This window comes from Tasmannia lanceolata, unplaced genomic scaffold, assembly GCF_043159265.1.
Source record: "Tasmannia lanceolata isolate RefF3 unplaced genomic scaffold, GAP_Taslan_0.1 ptg000025l, whole genome shotgun sequence".
Lineage (NCBI taxonomy): Eukaryota > Viridiplantae > Streptophyta > Magnoliopsida > Canellales > Winteraceae > Tasmannia > Tasmannia lanceolata.
Window position 1 is genome coordinate 15,015,125 of NW_027518702.1, and position 10,112 is coordinate 15,025,236.

A 10,112-nucleotide genomic window follows, 5' to 3' on the forward strand; every position below is an offset into this window, starting at 1 on the left:
CACATCAGAGAGTACAGATAAAAATTGGGTCCCATAAACAATAGATCAATCATGCTTTGGTGGGAAGACTCCATCTTCTTAGTCCTTACTCATCCATCCCTCATCCCATCCCACGTGGATAAAATAAATATATAAGGTGATAATGTATTCTAATGCCCCATCTCCATTTTGGATTGAAATTTCGAGACTTGTTCCTGAATCTTTTTTGTTTGGTTTGGCAAAACATCAATCAACCCTTTCAACACTTTGCTAGATATTTACATGAAAATAAGCACGAGTAAACCATGGCTGAAACATCACTTAGCTGAGCAATTATCGTGATAAAAAGGCCTAATGGTGAGAACACCAAAAGTTGTAACTGAACAACCCTCCACAAGCTACTAGTACATGAAAGTGAATTAAGCTGAGTGAACAGTGAATGGAATATAACATAATTGAGCATCCATACCATTTATTCCATTTTGTATAAAGATAAGGATCCTATTCCTTACAAACTGTCACATCAAATTATACCGAATAAACCATGACGGAATTAAGTAGTTACAATATGTATTACATGTAAATTCATTCCTGTAAAAGGTCTGCTGGTCTGGTAAGAAACACCCAAAACTTGTAATGTTAATTTACATAAGGACCCATTTACATTCAAATTAATGACTATTGCGCAATACAGCATTTATTAGCATATATACAAGAACTGATAATCTCTTGGTGTAAAAGATCTATGATTGTCGCGTAGCCTGCCCAAGGAAGCCTTCTCTTTCAACCGGGCCATGGCATCTCGGATGGCCTTCTCGATAGGCCTAAACACTAGGCTGAGATTAATAGATCTTTGCTGGCATCCCACGAGACCTGTTTGGGTTTCTTAAGAAAACCTGTAGTCATGTCAACAATTTTAGGAGCTCGCTTTCAGATAAATTGAAATACAGTAAAAGACAGGGTGAAGTTACTACTACATCTGATATTACTCTAACTACACAAACGGATAAGGGACTCATATGCATTTTTATTTAGGAGAAATGCTAGCTCAATACGCTAAGCATGGATAAGGGACTGATATGCTTTTTTATTTAGAAGAAATGCTATCTCAATATGCTAACCATGGATAAGGGACTGATATGCATTTTTATTTAGGAGAAATGCTATCTCAATATGCTAACCATGCTGTTGTGCCCCGACACTCTGAAATGGTTGGTGCAGGCTCACTGATGCCATCAGGTCGCATTAATATAGTCATGATAAGGTAAAAATGGGATTTCTAGCCTCTCTAAATAATCAAAGTAGAAGACAATTAATTAGAAGCTTACAATTAAAGGGTATATGTTTCCAGTCCATGAAAATATATGTTTCCAGTTAAGTAGAAGACTATATGTTTCCAGTCCATGAAAAAAATGAAAATGATGGGATTTCCCTATGTACATATTTTAAAGTCCAATGTGTAGGGTATGATGCCAGAAGACCTGGGTCACACTTCTGTACAGCTATTAGGAGAAAATCCCTTATATCTTTTTTTCTTTTGTTACAGTAGCAAACTACTTATTTTTATGCATTTATCTAGGAATATTTTCTATGCTTCAACAAACTATCATCTATATAATAACATTATAATCACCATAATGACACAAACATGCCAGCTTGATGGGTTTTCCAGGGGGATTGCCATGTGACACTGCATGCCCATGTCTAACAGTAAAACATATCAGTACACAGGAACTATTGAATTACAAATTGCAAGCTTCTACATAGAATTCAACATGACAAGCATGCAAATTGAAATGAGACCTCAACCAAACTCATCTATCAAAATGAAAATTTAAAAAGAATCCTCTAGCCCTCGTATTGGCAAACCAGGAAGAGGAAAAATCAGCAAGCTAAATGACAAAATCTCCGTTCTCCATAACGTGACAAACCAACCACAATGATATAATAGAACTAAACAGGAACCCAGTTGAAGATGGGCCAAGGAAGGCTTTAGGACAATTAATGAGCTGGAATTGATAAATGTGGGCTAATTCGAACCATAAGAGAAGGCTGTGTGCCCCCATGATACGACACCAATCAGAACATGGGCAAATAAAGGGGAAAAAATGCCCAAATCCACGATCTATGTTCCTAAACACGGGTTAGAGAATAATGGAATGCAGATAAGGGGTGGTACTCCCACCCTTGTGAGCAGCAACAGCTAAGAACAATTCGTACAAGAGGAAACGAATAAGAGAAAAGGATATTTATAACGAACTGCTAGTTGTTGAAGGGATGAGCTGCATACCCCACCTATAATTTACAGATGCTTAAATGCTACTTTGTGGGGCCTGAAGCATCTGACTGCATTACTTAAATTGTATTTTCAAATTTACCAACTGAAACATAACACGACACGACACGCAGGCACGCGCGCGCGCACATGTGTGTGTGTGTGTGTGTGTGTGTGTGTGTGTGTGTACAAGAAATTATATGATGAAAGGGCATACAAACACGAAAAGGTGATACGATGGAAGTACCACCCTTGATATTTTTTAGAAGCTACTGTTGGATCAAATATCAAGGATGGGATGATGAGTACATGTTTGTATGCCGTTTATCATATACTTTCTCTGTATATACATACATATATAGGGAGTTTCTAGACAATTTCTCAGTAATTTTCCAGTCTTACTTTTCATGACAGAAGTTCCTCATGACTTAAATGAATCAGACAAATTCAACTATGGGATGGTTCTTCACTATTGGAAAAAAGGAGCCACAAAATGGCATTGTGCAAAAGTGCCAAGACACGCAATTACACATTTAATTCATCTGAGGTGGCTGCTCTCACATTGTCCGATCACAAATGCTCCGGTGCGGTCGGTCAGTGCAAAGAGTGTGGGTGTGTGGTGAATGCGCGGGCGTGCCAGCCTCAAGGGAGGCAAAATTGGAAACTCAATTTGAGGGGTCAACGACCGAAATGTTTCCGTTCCCTAGGATTGGATTTCAGGCAATTGAGAAGAAGAGGGGAAAGACACTTTTTCCTTGGGTTCCCCTGCCTTTATATAGATGGAAAGGACTTTTTACAGTACAAACGCACTCCAGATGTGGGGATGTTGACACACACAAAATGTGAATGACACGTCGACACACGCAGAACGTGAACGACTCATGGGTTAAAACACCGATGCGAGAAGAACGTGAAGGTGAAAATTGGTGGTGGAATTGATATGCGCGGCGGAAGCTAAATTGCATGAAAAACAAAAAAAATTAGATTCTGCCAATCCAAAACAAAATTCTAGTTACTAGATTCATATTGGTGATGGATTGGAAATACAAGAGAGAATAAAAACTTACAAAAGATTGTCCGCACTGGCTATTTGCTTCTTGATCTACTCCCCGCTAGGTGTGCTCGGCGTTTCTCAAACCCGAACTCCTTCAAAAGTCGAAGTAGTGGCCTCTAATCAACGCGAAGATGGAGGAAGAAGAAGAGATCTTTGGGTTCCAAACCCAACTTGAAATCCTAGAGGCTACTTAGTTCTCAAAAACTAGAACTAGAAAGAGAAGTAAAAGAGAAATAAAGAACCGAATTTTTGGGAGAGAGAGAAAGTCGGATGAATTTCTCCAGAGAATGGAGAATGTGAGTTGTGTGTAAAATTCGTCCAGTCATGCTTTATTTATAGAGCTCCCAAGTAGAGTTTGCTTCTCAATGAGAGTCCTCTTGAATTTTGGAAGTTTGATTTGAATAAAAATTCCTTTATAGCTAAAAACATTTTTTTGCATATGTGGTAGCTTCCAAATTCCAATAGGACTTCAATATTTTAAGAAACCTTCTCCAACTCTAATTCTCCTTCCCTTTAGGAATTTCCACCAATTGTAAATTACCAAAAATTAGCCAATAGGATTTCAATTAACCCCTCAACCAATAGGATTTAAGTATTTAATTAAATACTTAAACCTCAATCAATAGGATTTAAGCAATTAATTAGCACATACCAAATAATTCATGTACACACCATATTATGGTGTAACTCTTCTTCTAATTAAAGTAGGTTCCAATTCATATCTCAGTCTATTTATATATTGTCATGCTACATTTAATAAATCAAATAAAAAAAGTTAAGAATCCCTAGCAGCACCCTTCATTTGCAGATCCTTGAGGATTGCTTGGAGGGTGCGAATTCTATATTCGGAATCCTGACAAGGATTCGTAATGAAAGAGCACAGGTATGACTGGCATAAAATCTACGATTGGATTGAAAAAAGCATAAGCCTCGGCAATTTGGCGAAGAAAAATCTACTCGGTATAGAATCATTGTTTCTATTGATTTGATACGAATACGTAAACAGAATGCATCGACCAATTAGACTCTCTCCTTGTCCCAGATTTATACATAGATTTGATTCAATCTGTTGAATTATGAGGAACCCTTACACGAGTCTTCATAGGGCAATTGTCACCGCTTATGGACCCGAACCTGGGTGATCTATCCATGACCAGGATGAAGCTTGGGTGAAACTAAGTGGAGGCCCTTTATTACCAACATCCCAGATGATGGAAATCCCATTCATCGGTGGTCGGCTCGGCTAGGTTATTGAAGGAGGGCAGAGAAAAAAAAAGGGTGGAGGAAAAGCAGTCGAGCTCATTCCCTTCGCTTCCTGGGCCCAAAGCAGTGTAGTGTTTCCTGGCCAAATCAAGGATTTGGGGCTTAACGAGATTACAATAGACGGTAAGACCCTGTGCACCTTAACTATAGCTTCGCAGTGACAACCTTGATCGAATGTGTAGGATAGGTGGGAGGGGGTGACACACAATGACCAATTTTGAAAGCCCACTCTTTCGTCTAAGGATGCCCTCGCCTAGTCTTCCCTCTTGAGTTAAGGAATAGACCTCCCATTAGACAAAGATTGCCTTCTGGAGAATAGAGTTTCAACCATGGATACTATAGCACTAGAACGGATCCGTAAAGGATTGAACGGGCTAGAAGACAGCCCTCCCTTATCTTATGGACAGGATTCCGTTAGTGAATATCGCTTATTCCGGTGTTTGCTAGTGGTGGTATACAATTGGCATCGTGCTCTCCAAACGTAGGGATATCATCTACATAATTGCTAACAAGTTCTGCTGAGGGGACTTGAGAAAAGAAAATAGGAAATGAACTCAAACAAACAATCAATTAACTTTTTATCCCCGGTTCCCCAATTGACTGACCCGCAATGATACCTACTGCTTCTCTCGATTCGACAAGGTCACCATTAGTGGTACTCCGACCAGCCTATTACCAATTCTTCCTCTGGAGTTGAGACCAATCATTCAGATAGATGGGGGTAAACCAATGAGTTCAGATATTAATGAACTTCCTTCTGTGCGTTGTAATAAAGGGAATAACCCATGGAATAAAAAAGACAAAGGAAAAAAGAAAGAAATATTGTCTGTCCAAAAATAAATAAATCTGCAATTGTATTTTTTATGAAAAATACTCCTTTCTTTTGGTTTCACATCCTTTCGCAAGGCAATGAAAAAAGCTATTGAATTAACCAAACAAGCTGATACAAAAGGAATTCAAGTGCCAATTGCAGGGCGTATCGACGGGAAGGGGTTTGGTTCCAAGACGTAGAATCTATATTGAATCACCACTTAACGGGGTTACTAGGACTTGGGTCTCTTTCTTGGGCGGGACACCAGGTACATGTATCTTTAATATAGGATCCACTCCAGCGTCTTGAAATTGATTAATCGGTAAAGATACATCATACATGTACCTGGTGTACTTTTGAATAGTAAGATCTACGGCCTAGATTGAAGAATGGGATTAAGATTGATAATGACATCTCGGAACTACAAAGCTTTGAAATTAGGATACTTAGTAAAATCTGTAATGCGATGCAACAGGAATTGGAGTACTTTTGAGCACATCCATTCCGCAAAGAGGAACAAGTTTCCTTTTTAATTTTTTTTAATGGTCTGCAAAGAGAAACAAACTAGAGTATTAGAGATTGGATGATCTGATATTTTTCACTACAGCTTGACGTTACAAGAAAGGTATAATGATTTGAATTAATGTTGTTTTTTGTTAAAGATAACATATTCAATAATCACATTTGGACATCGTTGAATATAAATATGGAAGCAGTCATGGTGGTTGGTCATCAGACGATTAGTATAGAAATGACACAACCGTAGTGTGGAGAGATATTCTGAAGTTGAAGCCCAGGTTCTCGAAAGGTATTAGATACAGTCATACAAAGTGAGTCATAAAAAGTGTGCCAGGGAGACATGGTGAGGTTTTGGAAAGATTGGTGGTACTTCAATGCACCTCTTATAGAGTTTTTCCCATATCTTTTCGTGGTGGCGAGTGATTCAGATGCCTTGGTTTAGGAGCGGGTTGACGGTACGGGTTTGTGGAATGTGAGGTTTCCTCGCAATTTCTTTGACAGAGACATATACTCAATGGTCAAACTTCTTAATGCTCTTGATTCTATTTTTAGCAAGAGAACTGGAAGGAATAAGAGGATCTGGTTCTGGAATTCGGTCGGGGTTTTCAACGTCAAATCCTTCTACTTTAACTAATGTCAAACTTACCTACCTCGCCAGCTAATAGAATTTAGAGGATCCATGCACCTCTAAGGTTGTACGCCTTCGGTCGGTCTGCGACCTTGGATAGGATATTGACAGCTGATAATCTAAGAAGCCGAAGATTTCTTATTATTGATCACTATGTGATGTAGTTAGAAGCGGGTGAGACAGTAGACCACCCATTCATTCACTGCAGGATCACGAGGGAGGTATGGAACCGTGTATAAGATCGGTTTGGTATTTCTTGGGAGCTTCATCTTTGGATATTATAGCTTGTGAAAAGTTTGGTCCTAGCTCCCTGGCCAAGTAGAGGGAAAATTCTGTGGAGGTTAGTGCTCCTTGCTATCTTGTGTACCCACCTTGGGTGGGGTGTTTCTTTTTTTCTCCTCTTTTCTCATCAATAAAATTTTTGGTCAGTCAGATAAAAATAACATATTACATGTGCACTTTCGGGGGTAAAGATTGCCCCACATAAAAGGATCCACTAGAAGCTCTTGATTTAGCAAGATGGTCAGCTAAATTGTTACTATTTCTAGGAATAAGAGAAAAAGAGCAAACATCATACAAAGACATACCTTTAATCTCATTCATGAGATTGGCTAGTCTTCATGGTCTGTCGTTAATCCCTGTAGCCCACAAAACCAAGTTGGAGGAATCGCTTTCCACTTCTAACTTGCTTTCCAACTATCTAAAGAAAATGGTCAACCCTTGGTGAAGAGCCCGAGCCTCGACTTCTGTAAGAGTCTACAAAGCCAATAGGGCCGGCAAAGGAGTAGATGATGTCGCCCAAATACTTTCTAAAAAAAAGCCTCCAATGCCTGCTTTGCCTGGATTGCCAAGAGAGCAACCTGTTGGAAAAGTGTTTGAAATTATTTTACAAATGCATTTTTGGAAATTAAATTTGTTAGAAATGTGTTTCAAATTGTATTCTTTGAACAATTAAATTTGTGGCTTTTCATATTCCTTGAAATTCCAAAGCCATTACTTGGATAAGTGAAGAGTTAGACTAATGACTCTATTTAATTGGTTATATAAATAGATTCATGATAAGCTCTTACTCTTTGTGAGACTCTTTGTATTCCATTAATGGTAACTCTTTGGTTTTCTCATTTGAATTGAATAACTTAAGTGCTCTCATTAAGGGTGATTCCCAAATGGAGAGTCTCTTGGATAGCTTCTATTAAGAGATCAAATGGTTTTAGGGAACGGTATGAAAAATACAATCCTTTTCATAGAGTTGATTTTCAAAAGAGAAAAACCATTTTGAACAAAAGCTTGTTTCACTTGTTTGACCGATCGGAGGTGGATACACGATCTATGTAGAGAAGTGCAACTCTCTTGGATGTACAGGGAATCTGGGTTTGGTTGAATCCCGGAGATAGTGCTGCCATAGTTGTCTTCCGTTTGCATGTGGGAGAGGCTTCAACTATCTTCAAGAAGAGTTTACGCGCCTCTAAGTCCAATAAGCGTTTACGCGCCTCTAAGTCTTGGTTCTTTCTTGCTTTGGTTTGGGTAATATCTTATTCTGATTTGTGCATTTGTTCCAACACAACCATCGACATTTAGCTTGATGATGTTTCTAGGAGGAGGATTCCATCTCACTACTATATGTTTATAGGGACACTACCTTTCAAAATTATACTCAAATTTCTAATGATGATATCTCCCACTATAAAGTTAAAAAAACTATAACTTATAATAATTTTGTAGTAGGGATTTATTGAGGAAGAACTAGTGACCCATCAGCCTAGACAATCTTAATATTCGGATGGACATGATAACAGAGGATGATGGGGATGATAATCTAGAGCTGAGTTCCCTAAGCATAAAGGAGAAGGAAACTGAAGGTAAGAATCCCCAGGGAGGAGTATCCACCCGAGCCAGGAGAGAAGACAACCCAAAGTTCCTCAAGATTCAAAGAAAGGAGATCGCAGCATGGATCTCCAACGGAAGGAGATCCACCCGGAGAAAGAAATAGCTGGAAATGGTCGAGTTCCTGAAATGACAGACTCAATCATTCTGCCTATTTCCAAAAATCCTTATGAGATTCTTGAAGATATTTGTGATGAAACAGATAGTAGTGTTGCTTGTTGTGAGTCGGAACAGGAAGCGGATGAAGAAGATCACCCCAACAAAAGAAAATAGAGCTTTTCCATCAAAGAAAAACAGGATCCCCGAAGTTTCATAAGTTGAGGAAGTGTCAGAGAGCAGAAGATGAAAGACACCTTTCAATAGGATCTTCATTTTAATTTGGCGACTGTCTCTAGAGATGCACGTGTATTCTCTCCCTTCTTTTACTTGTTTCGAGTTTTATTTTTAAGGGCAGCATGTCCTTGGTTGTTATGCTCCTTCCTTAGGCTTTGTCCCAAGGATAGGCGTGTGTCCATCTTTCCTTTATTGTATCATCTTTCTTTAATTAATATTCTGGTAGGGGTCTGCCTAACCCCAGCTTACCGATTAAAAAAAAAAAAACAAAAAAACAGAGGATGATAATCATGTTGTTTTCACTTGGGATGATTTATTTAGGTTGGCAAAAAAAAAAGTGGTACACCTTTTTGCTACTATAGATGACAGAGATGGGGACATTGATGCTGCTACTGCTGATGTTTGTAGAGTTGTTAGTGTCGATGATGACGAGAGGCATCATTCAATTGAGTATGATGATCCGACTAATGGAAGCCTCTAAGAAATGACAGAGATGAGATAAAAGATGTGAATAATAATTACAAAATTGATTTATGTTTCTAATATTTGTAGTTGAGATTTGGTGCATCAAGAGGTATTTGATGCATGTTGTAGATATTTAAAGTAAACCCCCAAAAATAAAATTGTATATATCATTATCTGTAGAGAAATGAAAAAGCAGGTGGTGCTTAAATATTCTACCTGCAGCAGTAGACGAAGCAGGTAGGGTGGTTTGGGAGGGAGAAAGAGCCAAAGAGGGGTGTAGCCCCTTTTTTTCCAGTTGGATTCCGACCACCCCCTCCCTCTGCTCACCAACGCTCTATAATATCATATTTATCATTTTCACTGCCCAAAATTTATTGTACACTTTTCTAATACACGGATCATGAGAATTTATATGATGGGCACAACCTATTTACGTTGTGCCCAAACAGATGAACGGTTTGGATCATAAAAAATAGTGGGCCGTACCTACTATTTTAGACTTCACGTGTTTTCACGGCCACTCATCATATAAATTCTCCATGGATCACTATTGTTGATGGAAATTGATGAGAGGAGACAAAGGCTATATTAATATTAATAGTACCAGGGCGGGAAGACCACTCCTACTGTTCATGCGCCAGGCCACACGAGTTGGTATGGTATGGCCCACATCCATGAATTATTTGTGGTAACAGGGAGTATTGAATCTCCATTGCGCCTAGGGGTGGCAATGGTTCGGTTTCGGTTCGGTTCGACCCCCAAACCGAACCGACATTTGAATCGGTTTGGTTTTACCAAACCGAAAACCAAACCCAAACTGAATTTTCGGTTCGGTTTCGCCAATTTTGCTACCCCTTACTCATAATAATTAGAAATATTAGGTTTCAGATCGGTTTGATCC

General features: G+C 38.9%; 1 long non-coding RNA gene across 1 annotated transcript; it reads right to left on the minus strand.

Annotated features, from left to right (window-relative positions):
- Nucleotides 1-483: 483 nt before the first annotated feature.
- LOC143857964 (uncharacterized) lies at nucleotides 484-9,745 on the minus strand. Its single transcript, XR_013238822.1, has 3 exons — nucleotides 9,428-9,745; nucleotides 7,117-7,389; nucleotides 484-875 (listed from the first exon to the last, which is right to left on the minus strand). It is a non-coding gene; the product is annotated as an uncharacterized LOC143857964 (long non-coding RNA).
- Between the last annotated feature and the right edge of the window lie 367 nt (nucleotides 9,746-10,112).